Source organism: Carettochelys insculpta, chromosome 6 (genome assembly GCF_033958435.1).
Source record: "Carettochelys insculpta isolate YL-2023 chromosome 6, ASM3395843v1, whole genome shotgun sequence".
Classification (NCBI taxonomy): Eukaryota; Metazoa; Chordata; order Testudines; family Carettochelyidae; genus Carettochelys; species Carettochelys insculpta.
In genome coordinates this window covers 54167235-54185906 of record NC_134142.1, presented here as the reverse complement: position 1 = coordinate 54185906, position 18672 = coordinate 54167235, and the positions used below count along the sequence as shown (strand labels likewise).

Here is an 18672-nt window from a genome sequence, read left to right as displayed (position 1 = left end):
ACATGTAAAGGATGCAGTCCTTAAAGGTCTCACACTCAGGGCAAGGGGATTGCTCAGCACCTTGCAGGACTAGCCCCATAGCACCGAATATGGTCGCATGAATTGGAAATCATACTGGTTCAATGGCTAGTGCTGAATTAGGATCATTGGTAACTAGAACTGTTGTTTTTATTACATAGTTTTACAACTACCACAGGAAATAGTAGCTGAATTAATTTCTTAAGTGCTATTGTAACCTATTAAAATAAAATCATTGATGGTAAAGATATATGATATAAACCTAATTATTTGGCTGGAAGGTGGAATGCAAATGGCAGTGCATACCATGCAAATGGTATTTATGTGTTGCTAGATAAGATACAGGCCAAGAAACAGGTAGAGGACCACTGATGTATAGGCCACTGAAAGTCAGGCAAGACAAGAGCCTTGTCTGCATGTCACAGCATTTGCTGACATGGCTGTGCTGCTAAAAGTCAGGAAGTATTGCCGCTGTTTGTCAGCTTTTTGACAACAAAACACTTCCACCTCCCCCAACAAGCAGCATTCACATTGTCAGCAGGGGAGTGTTCCTGCCAACAACGTGGTGTTAACACTGCCACTTGCTGAAGAAAATCATTTGTTATTCAAAAGCAAGAATTTGCACCCTTGAGCAACAAAAGTTGCATCACTCAACTGCCAGTGTAGACGTACCTGAGTGTAATTCGCTTTCTACAAGCTGTGCCACTAACTGGGTAAAAGGTCACTTTTTTAAAAAAGGCCAATAATAGGTTAAAATATGGCTTATCCATGGTTCTCAGCCTGCAGATTGGGCTGCGAGTGGCCTCTGGGCCTCACATAGCTGCAGCCCATGTGACAGCCTCAGAACCATACTGGTAGTATTGGATGTGGCCCACATCCAATGGTAAATAAGTTGAGAACCATTGTCTTAGACTGATTTCATCTGTGCTACCCCATACATGATCATAGGTGTAGGCAGGAAATTAGCACAGTAAGAACCTGGTTACTTCGAGTATGAGAGAGAAAAGTGGTAAAATAATAATAATACCTATTTTATATATTATTTTCATCAGTAGATACAAAGCACTTCACAATCTTTTAATGCCTTTATCCTCACACCACCACCACTGGGAAAACTATTACCCCTAGTTTACACGTGAGCAGCTGAGGAACATGGAGGCTAAGTAATTTGTCTCAGGTCACAGAGAAAGTGAATGATAAAGCAGAGAATTGGACATGGTTGCCTTGTGCTCTAACCACTACACCATCCTTCCCCTTCAGAGAATTTTGCTTTGTACATTCTAAAAAAGTCTTTACTACCTCTGGTTAAAGAACAAACCAAGACAGAAGTGTTCAGAACATGTGATTGTCTCCCCAAACACACTTATTCAGTACAAAAAAAGATTTCAAAAGCCAAAAACATCCATTGCGTTAGTCATAACAATAGTTTTCTGTGCACGAGTGATTTTCTTGATAGATTGGATAAGAAAGCCACAAGTATTTTATGGTAATACAGACAAGTCAATAAAGATAAAAGAAAATGAGAGAATTTATTTTTTAAAAAGGAAATATCTGATAAGAGATTCCACGTAAATTGTGTTTGAACCCTTTAGGGTGAGGATTGGTAGCAAGTGGCAGGCAGACACCAAGGAAATCAGTGTTATGCTCCTTAGCATCTGCAGATGAATAGCTGTTAAAATATGGTTAATGCTGTAAAAATACAACACAAAAAAGAAAAAGAGCAAAGCAATGAGATAAAAAGATGATTTATCCTGTGGCCAGTGTGCTTCAAATTGACCAGAGAAAGCAATCTAATCAGACTTTATTAAACTGATTCTGCAGTACATCCCCTATGCCTGGAAGCATTGTCTGAGCTGGTCTGTAGTCTAATCCTGCTTTAGGAGTCTTGCCAACTATTTAGCCTTTCAAAGCAGAAACACAACGACACACAATTAAATTATTGTGACCTGCTTTTTTTTTTAAAAAAAGGAAAAACAAGGATATTGACGATGGTAAGTATTGGAGATGGGCTAAACTGGTGTGAAAATTTGGATCTTGTTCCCAGGCTTGGAAGAATTCTATTGTAGCTGCCTGTCACTCAGGGTAACAAGCTGCTGCTAGGTTGTATAGGGTTAGAGCATTTATCTAAGCCAACCCTGGAGCCTTATTAGAGGGCTTCCTTTTGCACTTTCTCAGATGCACAATAATCACTCCCTCACAAGGTGGCAACACTGATTAGCTATGTCAGAATGTGACAGAGAGCCAACAGAAAATTCTCCAGTTCGCCAAGAGAAGCAGCAGAAAGCACCCTCTAAATTACTTAAAGTCGGATTGCAACCTACCTGTGCCTGGGTGCGCATAGAGGGAGGGGAGGGAAGACACACAAGCAGCATCTCCCCATCCTTCACACATCTGGGCAATTTCAGTGCCAGATCCTTGTTCCTTCTGGAGAACAAATCACTTGGCAAGGGAATTGAAGAGGCAGACGCCAAGCATGCCAAACAACAGTTTGCACCATGCTGAAGACGGTTATGAAGCAGACTCCAAATCCATGCACACCACTCAGTATGGGAGAGACTGCAGCTCCGAGGCATAGTCTCTTCTGGCATTTTGCAGGAATCGAGCACCTCTATTCTTTCCACTGCTCAGGGCTCTGTACAAACTGTACCAAACCTCAGCCCTTCTGGTAATGCTTCTCCACATGACCACTGACTGGAATTGCCTTTACTAAATCCTTCTCCTTTAATTTTTGAATCGCTGAATCCCTTTCTCCCACCTTTGCTTCGTCTCACCAAAGGCTCCCCTTTCCAAGCTGTCTGGAGTAGCTCACAAGTGTTAGTACCAACCTCAGGTCAGTGTGTCAACAAGCAGGGCACTAGCCCCACATTGATTGAGAGTTCTACACTTAAATTCCACTACATAAGTAGCAAAGTGGGCTCCATAAGCATTATTGGAGCCTAACCATAGAGCCACAGGCAGTCTTTGCGGATAGTCTGGTCTGTCCTGTCACCCAGACAACTTTGCCTTTGTGACAGATGATCTCTCACACCAAAATTCATAATATTCAAGATTACTTCCAGTCTCAGAGGACCAGTCACTTACCCCACGTCAATTGTACCTTAAACTGCAACCAGAGACAATGCTTGTAGCCAGTCTTATAATAAAATAACTAAAGACATATTAAATGAGAAAAAGAAATGAGTTGAAGTAAAAGCTCAGTTATTCAGCACCTGGGTAACCAGCACATGTAGTGAACTAGCACATTCAGTTAATCAGCATGCCTCAGGGCCAGCTCACTGGCTGGGGCTGGCTGCTGTAGCTGCCATGGAACCAGTAACCTGGCCAGGGCCAGTAGAGCAGGGTGGCTGTCTAGTCAGGGCCATCAGAGTGGTGCCGGATGACCACTGCCCATCTGGGAGGGTGGTGGGAGGCAGTTGCCCACTGCCTGGCTGGGGTCAGAGGCAGGGCATGCCTGGATGATGGCTCCAGTTTGAATATCCTGCATGTTTTATTATCTGACATCAGGCACTTTACATGAAGTAATGCCTCTTTCCAATTTGGTGAGTTACACAGTTAGGTTATGTCTACACTGAAGGGTTTGTTGACAAAACACCAGTTTTGTCAACAAAATCCATGGAGCCTGCACATTCCAAAGTGTTCTGTCAACAGGAAATTGACAGAAAGAAGAGCTTTTGTCAACAGTCTTATGCCGCTCCCCAGGAGGCATAACACCTCTGTCGACAGAGATCTGTTAAAAGAAAGCCTGTCTGGATGTTCTGGGGGGCTCTTTTTCAACAGACAAGCTTCCGGGACACCAGTCAGCCCTTTCTTCTGTGCTTCTGGTTGACTGTTTTGTCAAGAGGCAGGCTAGGCAGTCTTGCAACCTGCTAGGCAATTTGGCTGTGATCTGTTGACAGAAATTTTATTGGAAGATATCTTCCGACAAAAGCTTCTGTTGACAAATGGCTGCAGTCTAGACATAGCCTTAGAGAAGTTCACAATGCAACATTCAGCTTCACAGCATGTGATACAGCTGATAAGTGAGATTGATACATGCAAAATCCTACATGCATTTCATTGGCCATGTCTACACTAGACCAAATCTTTGCAATGGCCATGCAAATGGTCATTTTGAAGATTACTAATGAGGCGCTGAAATGCATATTCAGCACCTCATTAGCATGCCGCCGGCTGCGGCTCTTCGAAATTGCCGCTTTTGGCCACTGCGCAGCTCATCCAGACAGGGGTCCTATTCGAAAGGAGCCCGCCAGCTTTGAAATCCATAGGAATAAGGTGATTTTGAAGTTAGCAGGGTCCTTTTGAAAAGGACCCCCATCTGGACAAGCCACGTGGCAGCAAAAAGCAGCAATTTTGAAGAGCTGCGGCCAGCGGCATGCTAATGAGGTGCTGAATATGCATTTCAGCTCCTCATTAGTAATCTTCAAAATGACCATTTGCATGGCCATTTCGAAGATTTGGGCTAGTGTAGACATAGCCATCAAGTCTAAAAACTACACAACTTCTTTTAAACTTAACATCCATTTAAATAATACTAACACAGACCAGTTTCCAGCTATGCATTTAGCAAAGGTCAGTGAGGTGTAAAGGCCATGGCACGAGATGGCATATGGTCTGCCAGCATCACACCTCTCTAATTTACCCCTCCTACAATACAACGATATTTATGATGGTAGTCTCTGCTCTCTCCATGCTCCTTCCATTTATCACTCTTCAGTCTCCATAAACTAATCTATGTTCTCTCCATTCTATTCGCTTCACTACTCACCCTAATCCACTACTCTCATTTCATTGCAAAGCACATTCTCTCTAATCCTGTGACAACATATGCTTCCTCCCCTTTTGTTCTCATACTGCTTAATTTGCTGAAGAAAATCTCATGACCACCCGACCTTCTCCCCTCCTTCAGTCTTGCCGGTTTCCTCATCAAGAAACACTATCTGTCTAACTTCACTCATATATTATATGTGTCTAGATTTGAAATTGCTGACTCTATCTCCATCCAACAAAACAAAAAAGCAGTCAAGTAGCACTTTAAAGGCTAACAAAATAATTTATTAGGTGATGAGCTTTCATGGGACAGACTCACTTCTTCAGACCATAGCCATACCAGAACAGAATCAATATTTAAGGCATAGAGAACCAAAAACAGTAATCAAAGTTGACAAATCAGAAAAAAATTATCAAGGTGAGCAAATCAGAGAGCAGAGGGGTGGGGGGCTGGAGTCAAGAATTAGATTAAGCCAAGTATGAGAAAGAGTCCCTATAATTTCCCAGAAAATTTGCATCCCGGTTCAAACCACATGTTAATGTGTCAAATTTGAATATGAAAGAGAGTTCAGCAGCTTCTCTTTCAAAAGCAGACTGAAGATTCTTCTTCAATAAGACACAAACTCTCAAGTCATTAACAGACTGGCCCACTCTGTTAAAATGTAGACTAACTGGTTTGTGGATCAGGAATGTTTTGATGTCTGTTTTGTGCCCATTAACTCTTTGTCTGAGAGCACAAAACAGACATCATGCTTTTTTGTTTTGATAGTATATAGACTAGTACGGCTACCTCTCTGCTACTATGTCCATCTCACTTTAAGTTTTTGTCTCCTCCTGTGCTGCTAAACTTTCTTCTTCCCTCTTAAAGGCATCCCACACCTCTAAAACCCACAACCATGCACACTTGGAATCTGCCAGAGTTCATATGGAATCAAAAATTATTTCCCTATTTAATCTTTACCTTCTATCTTAAATTAAGCCTTTCACAGAGAATTTATGAGTGGCTGGTGCTGCATGAGTATGTGGCTCTTGAGATGTCTTGGGCACTATCAGTACTATGGACAATAAGTCAGGATTCAGTTACAAGATTTTGAAACATCTGCTTTGCCACGTGAACATTATCTCATTTGCTTGCAATGCCTGTTAGAGAGACAAGGTGGGTGAGGTAATATTTTTATTGGACCAACTACTGCTGGTAAGACAGACAAACTGAGCCACCCAGAACTTCAGGTCTGTGAAAAATATGCGCAGAGCCATAGCAAAATGCAAGGTGGAACAGACTGTTTAGCATTAGTTAATACATTTTCTCAGGGACCATTCATGGTAGACTGTTCCATTAACATTTCTGCAGTCATAGGATAAAAACAGGGAGTTAACAGGTTAGAGACTGTTGTGAAAAGCCATAAATCTTATGTCTCTGTTCACTGCATCATTTTTTAGTGTCTACCGGGTAAGCTTTTGAAAGTATCTCGCAGATTTTCTTTGACCATGAAGGCTACTAGGTCAGCTATAGAGTGATTTCTTTGTGTTCAACCACAGGTGATAGGGCGAGTTTGTCTTTTATCTTTTTCCTGTAAGTTTCTCTGACAGAATAGTAATTGTCTGGTTTCACACACTGAGAAGATATTGGGGGCATTTAGTGTTGTAATAGGCAGGCATGTGTAGAATCTATAAATCTTGAAAGCTGTGTTGTAGGAGCATAGTAACTGAGTTAGATAATTCGGGGGTTAGCTCAGGCAGTTTTGGTGGGTGCCAGCTTGTAATATGAAATGGAATAAATGGGAAAGCAACTATCTATGTGCAAGTGATTTTGTCATAAACTTGGTGATTCCAAACAATATAATACAGATCATCGTCGCTGTGGAGATGTCTGCAGGTTTTGTATCTATTGTTCTGGCAGGGTCTGACCCTGCTTTAAGCTGTTGTGTCCTGGTCTGTGTGGAGGTTGCTTACGATTGCAATGACACCATTATTCCTTGATCAGAGCAGCAGCTATGGTGCTCTATTTTTTTCCCCTTCCAATTTATAATCTTCATTTTAAGATAACCTGACACCATTGAATGCTTCTCTTGGTCCTTGTGAGCTAATTTCTTGTCAGGCTTCTGGAAAGCTGAACTGCAATGCTGTGGGACAGTGCAGAATCATAATAACTGACAACTGCTGATGTGATTGGACAGGTCTGGTATCAGATGCAGGATCAGCTGAGAAATGTGCACTCCCTGCGACCCTGATGCATAAGCTAGAACACAGTGGCTGCCAGAAAAGTTCTGCATGATTTCAGATAAAGATCAACGAATTATGTTAGGATGGAGATAGGATAAATGCCTACCTTGGCTGAGAAACAAAAAGGAGGCTGTGAATTAGCACTGGCTACAATGCTGGCACCTCACCCAGATTAAAGGCTGCCCAGAAGTAATAGTTGGCTTCCTTGCTTCCTCCCACTAATACCACAACTCAGACTGTCTTCCTGTTGGCTCTTCCCAGATAGTTTGCCATCAGGTTAAATTTAAGATTGCAATACATGAATCCCTGATCTTTCCTCCCCAACATTTGCATCTCCCCAGTTCATTGTCACCGTGACTTCTCCCCCATCTTTCTAGTCACTTCTGCCACAACCTGCCAACTATTTGTAACAGCTCCCTCTTCTTTCCCACACAAACCCAGGCTGTGTACAAATGATGCTCCCAGACTACATAACATTTCCAGTATACAAGTTTGTCTTTGTCCAGGATGTAAGGCACTTATCACCTCGTGTCTGAGGTACAGAAATCTCCACTCCCATCTTCCTATTCCTGCAAAATGTAATTGCTAAGATTATCATTTTGTTTAATTGTCCTGACCATATTACTTTCTCTTTGAATAGCTCCAATGGTTCACTTATTGGAGTATAGGAATGTCTTGAATGAATGCCTATGAAGGGTTAAACCAGACAGAGTAGGTTCTCTGTTGGCAAACAGCCAGAAAAAAGATAAAAATTATAAAAATGGGTAAAGATGAGCCAATGGGAAGAGAGAGGGAGATTTATTCTAAATGGAAGCAGTTACCTGCTGAGGAGTCTTTCTTTTGTGTGTCCGGGGGGGGGGGGGGCGGGGGAGGGGAGAGAGAGAGAGAGAGATGTTTAAGCCTGTGCAGGTTTAAGGAATTGAATAAATATCCCAGTCTCAAGAATATCTGGTCATACAGATATGTAAGTAGAAATGAAATATTTAGTCAGATGAATCAGGTTGTTCTTAATTTTGGGTTTGGTGTGGGAATTCTCAGGCTGGCTTATGGACACCCTGCACACTGTAATTTTTAAACTGAATCCCAGGGAAGTCATTCTCTGTGCTTTACTCTAACTTTTTTGTGTCTGTTACTTTGAAATATCTAGCAACCCAGTGTTCTTTATGATGTATATCTTTTGTTTTAGTAATAAATCAACCTTTTTTTAAGACAATCATTGATTCCTGTGTCCTAGAGAAGGGGTCTGTGTATGAATAAGACTGAAAGGTCAGATTGCAGCTTATTTTCATCCTCTTTGATTTCAAGCTCTCTTCTAAGGGAGGGTGAAGAGCTTGGGGTTACCTCACCAGGAAACTTCCCAAATGTGTCTTCCTGGGTTTCTTACTTGGGTGGTGGCAGCTACCTCCCAGGGCTAGGGAATCAGTGATCTTGGGAAGCTTTTAAGCTGAAGCCTAGAGAGGCAAGGTACTTTTAAGGTCTCTTGTGGTTCCCCCTTCTACTGCACTCAGAGTGTCAGAGTGGGGAACAGCCTTGACAAGGAAAATAGTGCATTGGACTAGAAAGGACCTCCTGGACCAGAGTCCAGTCTCCTGCTGTCACAGACAACCCTGGTGCATATTCCCATTATATCAAGTTTTCTGTCATTTGCTACCACTACTCCTATTGGGAAATTTCTTCTGGAGCTGCGGTCAGCAATGAAAGCAGTAAGAAGAGCCATGTTTTTCCAGTTTGGTAAAAGCCTTAACAATTCAAGAGCTGCCATGCCTGCAAATAAAAGACAGTCCTTAATAAATTACGTCAAACTATACATTTTGTAACCCCTATTTTAAGAACAGCGTACACACTATGATTTATAATCTGATACATGCTCACTGGAAGACGTTCACAAACTTTTTACTTATTCTGTTTCCTCACACTTCACGTGTGTGTTTGTAACACTATCTTCCTGACTGTCACTCTAAAACCTATTTTAATTATGCCAATTTTACTTTATGTTTAATTTCAGAATTTGTTCTTAAAATGTGTATTGCCCCTCACAGCAGGAATGACACAAGCTTACTTTACCTTTTCCAAATCAATACTATATTACCAACATGTTCAAAACACAGATACGATGCACTCACAATGCACTGCACGTATTGAAGGGGAAGTTATCCAACAGTGTGAGATCACATATCATTTGCTATTTAGATATGAGTTAATCATCGCTGGGCTTTTAGATGTTAATCATTTATCAAACGTAATCATGAGGGTTTTTTTTTTTCTTACTTTGCAATCATAGCGTTGGGAGCCACAGAGAAGTCCTTGAAGAGCCACATGCGGCTCCGGAGCTATAGGTTGCAGACCCCTGTTCTAGAGGCTCACTCCGCATATGGTTAGAAACCCCTTTTTCTAATTTCCAGCATACATTTATTTATAGCCACTTTTATACCCATTTATTTTCTTACTGCATTCACACCTCTTTCCTGACATTCAAGTCACTTCACAATAATCTCTGCTGAGCCACTCTAGCATTTTGTTTCTTCCCTCCACTAGTCCCTATTATGTCAGTTAGCCCAAATTACAAAAAAAATTGCCACAAAAAGCTCCCTGTTTTCTTCCATGAGGCCCTATAAACCCTCCTGAATTACTTCATAAGGTCACTTCTTCATTAGTCTGAAGACACGCTTCTGTTGCGATACACACAAGAAATCACTCAGCCAGTATTGGCTCAGTTACACAGCAGTTGGGCTAAAAAATAAAGCAGACATGTAGCACTTTAGCACTCTGTCTCTTTGTCACTATTCAGCAGTTGGGATGGCTATTGTTTGATTCCTTCCTCTTCTCTGAAAGTAAACAGGGGATTTCTTGGGACTGTGTCTCACTGCATCTTTGTACAATACTTACTTAAATGAGGTCTGATGCTGAATGGGGTCATTGGATGTTAGTACACAACACAAATAAAAATAAACAAACAAGGTTAATCAAATGTCACGACTTAATTTTAAAGCATATTAAAGGCCTTTAGGAAAGAAATGATCAAAAGCTGTGGACAGAATGTTTCTTTTAACTCCAGGATCTTGCTAGCCACTACGCTTTAACCACTCTTCCCTGATCTTCTGATGTGCAAAGACCTACCCTCAGTCTCTGTTTTACATCCCCCTTTATCCCGCCTCCATAAAATGTCGAGGCAATTTATGCGTACTGCCCATCCTAGTTTTTTGCTTGCATGATGGCCTTGCATTTGGAAGGCTGCCTGGGGAGAGATGCCTGAGGGAAAAACAAGAAAGCAAGCATAAAAATCACTTGGATTTCCTTTATAATAAAAAATATATGGGCTTAATGCTACCCCTTTCTTCCACGTCTCCAGCTGAACATAATTGAAAAGAACATCATTAGCACTGAGATACATGCATTTGTGATGATGTGAGGGGTTGCAGCGTAGTGCTCTGTATTGAGGTGCTGATCTGATAATGACAGCAACTCTATTTTTGGCACTGGATAGTGGAATTCTGCCTATTCACTGTTGTTCCTCTCTGGATTGGCTTCCCATTGACACACAGATTGGCTTAAGAGACTTGCTGTTCATGGGGAGGTGGAGGGGGGAAGCACGACATTTTGAATCCAAAGCCTTTGATATTGCAGAGTGTGGGTTGTATTTGAATTCCAAGATTAGAAACAGCATTTCTAATTTTAGTTCACATTATATCAAAAACCAGATGGGACCAAACAATTAGTTCTATTTCTGAGCCGGCCCAAATCCCCAAAACACTGCCAATCTCACAAGGTTTTGGGCTAAGGTGAAGGTATCATTAAGGTTGACCAGCTAGTAAGATCGAGGGGCCTGGAACAGGAGAAAACATTGGCATACACCTACACACCACACAGTCTGCACGGCCGAGTCCTGCTTAGGATGAAAACAAAGATAATTTAATAGGAAAAAACATGGATTCAAATATGAAATAGCAAGGGGGGAGCACACATACTGGTTACACAGAAAACAAGCATGGAGGTACAACCTCAGATTTTACACTTTCATATTAGATAAAATTCATTTTTAATAGGAGTTACCTATTGGTTTACAACAGTTCTCCAGAAAACATGCTAGCTGCAGGAGGGATGCAGAACTGATGGAGAGCTTCCCACCTCAGGACTGTACCTTATCTTCTGGGTGTTCTTCAGTTCTAAACCCATCCTTTTTAAATGGATTTGCAGGGGTTTTTTTTCTTCCTTTTCCTTCAATCATTATACTTCTTTAGAGTAAGGAAAACTACAACCTTTCTTAATTTTAAAAGACTGGGGCTTTCTGTTTAGTTTCATGCTGCATCCACTTATTTGTTCCTCATTGTTTCTTGGGGATCTGGACAATGGCTAGCTGTTTCAAGCCAGTATTGTCTGACTGGGGAGGTAGCCAGCAAACAGAATGGTGAAGCAACTCACTCTGCATTTCCATTCATAAATTGGTAGAACCACTTCATTTTTGCCTTTCACATCCCTTGCCACGGGTAAGTAAAGCTAAGAAAAGCTAAGGCACAAAATGCTTTTCTTCTAATATGATTGTGCTAGTGTTTTGTACCGGTCCTTAGCATTTCATCTATCTTTCTTCTTTATTGTAAGGTTCCTTTTTTAATTTGCAGGTAGTTAGAAAGCTCCTAATGGAGTCAGAAGGGAGTGCCCAACTGCCTCCACCCTACACTTCGTCCTCCATGAACCTGCCAATCACATTCCATCTAAATTTTTGTTAAAATAGTGTCATACCAGGCTGTGAAGAGGGAGAGCACTCACTGTCACCAGATGAAAGAAAGCAGATCTCAAGATGCATAAAGAAAACTTAGTTAACTGCACTTTGTCTGTCAAGAAACTACCTATCAATAACGGGTTGTGGAATCCACATTCTAAGATGATTGTCTTCACTTTTCCAGTGTTTTCTGTGTGATCTCTGTTTTGTTTGTAATTGCTTCTGTCTGCTGTATAATTAATTTTCCTAAGTGCTAATCAAAGTAGAGTGGTGGGATTGATTGGTTGGGTAATTCTGTTACAGTAGGATATGATTAGTTAGTAAAATTATACTAAAATGATCAGTCAAAACATAGCTAAGCAGGACTCAAGTTTCACTACTTAAACTGGAGTACAAGAAGGAAAATAGCAGGAAAGGGGAAGAAGGAAGGAAGGAAAAGAACAGCAAGAAGAAGAAGAATGGAAAAACCTGGGAGGACTCGCCCCCAAGACCAGAGCTGCCAGACCCTGAGGTGCGGCAACCAGTATGCAGAGCGACCAACTTTGTGTGTCCAACAGGGAAGTCTGCCTGCCTTTGTCAGGGTTGGTGAGCGTAATACTGTGTGCTTAGCATGCATTCTGCTTTCCTGGTAATTGTAAATAAATAGAGGATAAGACTATTACTGTGTAAGGCTTTTTCAGTGGCACAGAGCCTGCATACCCACAGGGAATTACACCCTGAGCCCTAAGAATTGGGTAAAGGTGGGACTTTAAATTAACAGGGTCACACATGGAGCCCTCAGGACTGGGTAAAGGTGTATTTGTCCCTGAAGTGTGGAAGGGATAAAGAACTTGGTGTGGGTAGCTCAACCCCTTTCTGCCCCAAATCACTCTATCACCCAAATCTTCCCCTACCTCTTCATGCCCCCTCCCCTCCTCCTGCAACCCAGTATCTGCTGCTTCCCACTGAACAGCTGGTGAGTGGGGTTACTGGTGTGCAAGAAAAGTGGGGGAGGAGGCACTGATCCACAGGGCCGCCATTAGGCGCTGAGCACCCTTGATTTTTTCTGATTTTTTCCAAGAGCACCCACAGAGTTGGTGCCTATGGGTGACTTACTCCTTGCTCAATCACCTCTAATCACAGTTGTATAGTTTAAAAAAAATGCTGCACTGCTCTCATTTCAAAGAGCCCAGCTAGAAAAAGGCGCTTTCTACTTAACTGCAGGGCAACCTTGGCCGTTCAGTCAGCAACCAATCCTAGATTGCAAACACAGCAAAGCAGCCCAGAGTCCCACCAAGCTGCCTTCGAAGTCAATAGGAATAAGGCAGAAGTGTCCCAGAGGTACTCATCAGCTGGTTAACTCCCTTAGGATCTTTCTTCCTCTCCTCTCACATTAATAAGTAACCAAAAATAACTCCTCCCAAAAAACAACACCCTGACTTCACTGATGTGCTATTGAAGAGTGTGCCAGCCCTCTTCAGATGGAAGACTGGGCTGGTCTGAAAAAGCACTTTTTAAGGAATGGACATGACCACTTTGCCTTGAAACCACCTTCAAATAACCTCAGCACCAACAGCAGTTAAGCAGCCTACTGGAGAAATTACAGTCACCATTAGACTTTATGCAAGACTGAAGACACTGTAATCCACCCACAACACCTGAATGCCTTCTAGTAATTGCTGAACCATCAGGAAGCCAGTTTCTTAATCCCTCCTCTGGTCCAGAACTAATGTGGAAACATCATGTTTGTGGCAGTGCAACTCTGGGACACTTCCTTTGACCATATCACACCAATGGCCAAGCAAAGTGTCACCCACATTAGACGCTGATCTGCCACACTCCAGCCAGCCTGAAATGAAACCCATGTGAAGATGTCTTTTACAAATGCAGACAGACCTTTCACGAGTGCAGGGTATCTGGTGGGTGCAGTATAGATGCTAGGAAAAAATTTTGTCCAAAATATAACAAAAGGTTATAATTCAAAAGAAGCCTATACCCACCAGGGTGGCCAGACATCCTAATATTAGGGGCTTTGGGCTTTTTTTTTTTATATACTACAGGTTGACCCTCTCAAGTTGAGCACACTCGGAATGTGACTGGTGCTGAATGAGAAAATTTCCCAGACCACAGGATGTCAATATTGTCTTGCATGTAACCAACACTTCCACTGCTTACTGGGCTCTTAGAAGACATTAAGGGATAAATTACAGTTAAATAACAGCACAGCTTCTTCCGAACTCTGAATCATGTGACCTTATACTAATGAGGCACCAGAAATTTACATCTGTGCCTCATTAGCATTTTCTGGGGTGTTCATTAGCATGCCACTTTTGGAACAAGTGGCATGTGTAGAATTGGCCTGAGAGAAGTAGCTGTGTTAGTCCATATCTTAACAAAATAAAACAAAGCAGTCCTGAAGCACCTTCAAAACTAACTGTTAATTAGATGCTGAGCTTTCGTGGGACAGACCCACTTCTTCAGATCTGGAGAAGTGGGCCTGTCCCACGAAACCTCGGCATCTACTAAATAATATTGCTAGTCTTAAAGATGCCACAGGACTATCTTTTTTTTTTTTAAAAGCCCAGAACACTGAGTCAGGACTGTTTGCTGTAAACAAACTTTATGGAACCACAGGAAACTTGGCCACACTCATGATAAGTGGTCTTGTGGCGAACTCAAATCATGCCAGATTATGGATGTTGCCAAATAAGAGAATGCCGGACTAGAGTGTTTCAACCTGTATAATTTTCCCATCCCTCCCCACAAAAAAAGTGTCCAGATTTTTTTATATTTGCTATCTGGTCATGTAACACCCTGTCTTACGGCAGTGCCCCCTCTGGGCGGGGTGGGCCAACACAGCTTGCCCTCCAGGTCTAGCTGGCCCAGGGCTTTGACCCCTTTAAGGGCCGGCTGGCGGTCAGCCAGCAGCTGGAGAGCCCCGCCCACAGTCCAGGAGTGGCAGCCATCAGCCAAACAGTTAAAGGCCCGCCCTTCGCTCAGGGCAGGGCAACAGTCACACAAGCTATTTTGGGAAGACCAGCCCTCAGATTAGGTTGGGGCAGCAGTTCTACAAACAGTTTGGGAGCTCCGCCCTTGGCTCAGGGCAGAGCTACAGTTAAATTGAACAGTTCGGGGAGCCCAGCCCTCAGTTCAGGGCAGGGCAGTAGTCAAACAGTGGCTTGGAGGCTCAGCCCTCGATTCAGGGTGTGGTAGTAGTCACGTTGGATGGGTAATTCCGCCAGGGAGCGGGGTAGGGGTTGCAGGCCCTCCCACTCCACTGCGACCCGCTGGGGCCCTACGGATTGCTCACACCTGAGCTTGGCAGTGGGGATCCAGACTGCAACACACTGCCATTGGCTCAGGGAGTGCATTCCCCGGGCCACTTCCTACCTCTACCTCCATTGGTGTGGGGTCCCAGTCATCCTGGTTGGCCGGTGCCAGCTGGTAGGTCTTGTCCAAGTAGTCTGCCTTTGGTGGCTCTGGCCAGTCAGACATCTCGATGTCGTTGGGGTAGTCCGGCGGTGGCAGGACTGTGGGCTCTAGGTGGTTGGAGGTCTCTGCGCTGTGGGCGTCTGGCAGACCTCCAGGATCTTTTGCTTCTGGGGCCCCTGGGTAACTAGCCCCGGTCAGTCTTTCTGGTCCTGGTTGGGCGTCAGGGGAGGGTGGCCCTCCACTGGCGTGAGGACCCCAGTAGATCTGGGAAGTCTGGGTAGTAGCCCAAGGGCATCCTTGTCTGTGGCTGCCCAGGCTAGTCTGGGCAGCTGGGGGGTAACTCTTGCTGACAGCTGGGCAGCGGCGGGTTCCCCACTCCTGGCGTCCAGGAGCCTGGTCAGCAGCCCCCTCCCTGCTTGGCAGCCCAGCCTTTAATGGGCCTCGAGCCCCACCCCTGGCCCTCCTGGCTCTAGGTGCCACCCTCTGAGGGGCGGAGCACCACTGTTCTGGCTCAGGGCCCGCACACCAGGGACTCTGAGTAGCCTCCTCCACCTCTGAGTCTGGGGGAGGCCACAGCACCTCGCTACAGGTCACCATAGTACCCAGCTTCCAGAATTATATGCATTTCAATTTTTTCAGTTCAGATAAGATTAAACAGCTATGTTTAAAATCATGGTCAATGCATCTTGGATTCCTTTTGAACTCTGATGCCTATATGCTCTTAGTAAATATCAGGCATCCTTGCCCTACACAAGAGTTATGTACGTCTGCATAGATCTGACTGAGTAACAAACGATCCCTATAATGGACAGCAAGCATTTATCTACTGGCTCTACAGGACCCCTATGTTTGGTGATGAACAGTGGCAGCAAAGGGAACATACTGTATTTTTCTTCTGCTCCAGTTATTACCAAGTGTTACAGAAATCAACTGATTCTGATTGTAGTATTCCTTGTGTCAAAATCATTGCAGAATGTGACATTGCAACGTGTCTTGTAACTGGTGATACAAAGTAATGGTGGGGGGAGGTGGAGTGGAGAAGTGTTTCTAAATAAAGCAACAGATTTTTGCCATCCCCCACCCCCACCTTTTGTCTCTGCTTTGCAATGCTATGATATTAATAGAGAATGACAAGTTTAAAGCCTTTATTTATAGTAGTGGAGAATATTTTTGTGAAAGCTCTAAAGTACAGTATTCTGTGACAGACATTTTATAGTGGTGTTTGTAAGGGAAAAAGAGAGCAATTTCCCTAAAAAAAAGCATGACTTGAACCAGTGGAGCATTACAATAAATTGGGAGAGACGTTATTTCAGGAACATTTCTGCCAATGTAACTATGCAAATGTCTGCTACTAAAAACAGTATAGTCCAATATGTGTTTCATTGTAGCTGTCTCAGCACTGGGGCTCCTTTGTAGCAGTCACTTGTGAGCACTTGCAGTTTCCTGAGGCAATTTTCCCCACCTAGGAATAATATGCTTCTAAAGTGAGAAGTATGGGGACTAAAGCAGGAATAACTTGAAATGCCAGTAAATAAACACAGCTAGGGCATAGATAGCAACACGAAGGCTTGGTGGGATAACATACATGACTGGAATATTGGGAAAGCTGGGTACAGCTTGCTCAAGCAGCACAGAAAGGGAAAAAAAAGGAGGGGTGTTGTGTTACATATTAAAATGTATATACTTGGACTGAAGTTGAGATGGAAATAGGACACAGAGTTGTTGAGAGTCTATAGGTAAGGATAAAAAGGATAAAAAATAAGGGTGGGGTAGGGGTCTAGTACAGGCCACCTGACCAGGAAGAAGAGGTTGATAAGGCATTTTTAAACAACTTAAAAAATCATCCAAAGCATAGGCTTTGATGGTGATGGGGGACTTCGACTATCCAGACATCTGTTGGAAAAATAGCACAGCAGGGCACAGAGTATCCAGAAGGTTCTTGGAATGTATTGGAGAAAACTTTTTATTTTAGAAGTGGAGAAATCTGTTCTACAGATGATTTTCACAAATAGGGAGGAACTGGTTGAGAATTTAAAAGTGGAAGGCAGCTTAGCTGAAAGTGATGAGGAAATAATAGAGCTCATGAGTCTAAGGAATGGTAGGAGCAAGAACAGCAAAATAAAGACAACGGATTTCAAGAAGGCAGACTGTGGCACGGTGGTTCCCAACCTTTTCAGTAACACAGCACACTTCAATGAAATAAACAATTCCAGGGCACACCCAACTTTTCCAGCTGAATTGATTGCTCATAAATGTCACATAAACTTATGTTTACTAGGGTTACAGAAGATGGAGACACCTTGTCATAGGGTGCGGGGTCGGTCAATTTCTCCCTTCCATACCTCCCCAGAAGCAGCTCTGCAAAGCCTCTGCGAGGGGAAAGTGACCAATCCCTAGCCAGTTGGGAATCAGGCGGCCTTGCTGTTTGAGCCCCCAGTCAGTGGAGAGTTGGTCAATTTCCCCTACCCCCAGCCTTTTTGCAGAGCAAAGAGAGGGAATAGACAACCCCAAGGCAGCTGGTGACTCAAGCAGCAAGGCTGCCTGATTCCCAGCTGCTGTGGGATTGGTCTGTTTCCACTCACAGATGCTTTGCAAAGCCATGGAAGGGAAATTGATGACTCATGCCAGCTGGGCCTTAGGCAGCCCTTCTGCTTGAGACCCTACCTGATGCAGGACCGGTCAGTTTCTCCCCAGCAGCATCTGGGTCTCAGGCGGCTTTGCTAACTGAGCCCCCAGCTGGCATAAGGTCATTGAAGTGTGCTGTGAAGTTTCCTCAGTCCCACCTCCTTGGCTCTGCAAAGAGCTGTGGGAAGGGGAAATTGATGAAATTTCCATGGCACACTTTGACAGTCCTCGTGGCACACCACTGATTTAGCAAACTCAGGGAGCTGGGTGTGGTAAGGTCCCATGGGAAGCAAGTCTAAGAGAAGAAAACAATTGGAGACAATTGACAGTTTTCAAAAAGACTTTATTAGGGGCACAAAAGCAAACTTTTCCACTATATAGAAAAGATTAGTACATATGGCAAGAGACCTTCCTGGCTTAACTAGGAGAACCTGGATAATCAAAAAACCAAAGAGGAGTCCCACAAGAAGTGGAAACTAGGTCAAATTACAAAGGATGAATATAAACAATTATCATAAGTTCGTAGGGGCAAAATGAGTGATACCAAGCCACAAAACAAGCTTGAACTAACTAGAGACATAAAGGGTAAGAAAACTTTCTACAAGCATATTAGAAGCAAAAGAAAGAACAAGGACATGGCAGGCCTGTTAATAAATGAAGAGGGAAAACAATAAGAAAAAATGTGGCGATGGTAGAGATCCTTAATGACTTCTTTGCTTCAGTTTCCACAAGGAAGTTTGGTGGTGACTGGACTCCTAACGCAGTAAATGACAAAGAAAATGGGGTAGGTTCAGAAGCTAATATAGGAGAAGAAAAAAGAAAAAAAAAGACTTAGACAAGTTAGATGTCTGTAAGTCACCAGGGGCTGATGAAATACACCCTAGACTACTCAAGGAACTGACTGAGGTGTC

The 18672-nt window shown here is 43.3% G+C and overlaps 1 long non-coding RNA gene across 1 annotated transcript in view; it reads right to left on the bottom strand.

Moving 5' to 3' along the window:
* The window catches only part of LOC142015437 (uncharacterized), a 31175-nt gene extending 15643 nt beyond the window's left edge, over positions 1-15532 (bottom strand). Inside the window, exon 1 of the long non-coding RNA XR_012646150.1 lies at positions 15095-15532. This is a non-coding gene — a long non-coding RNA (uncharacterized LOC142015437). The remainder of the gene's footprint in view (positions 1-15094) is intronic.
* Between the last annotated feature and the right edge of the window lie 3140 nt (positions 15533-18672).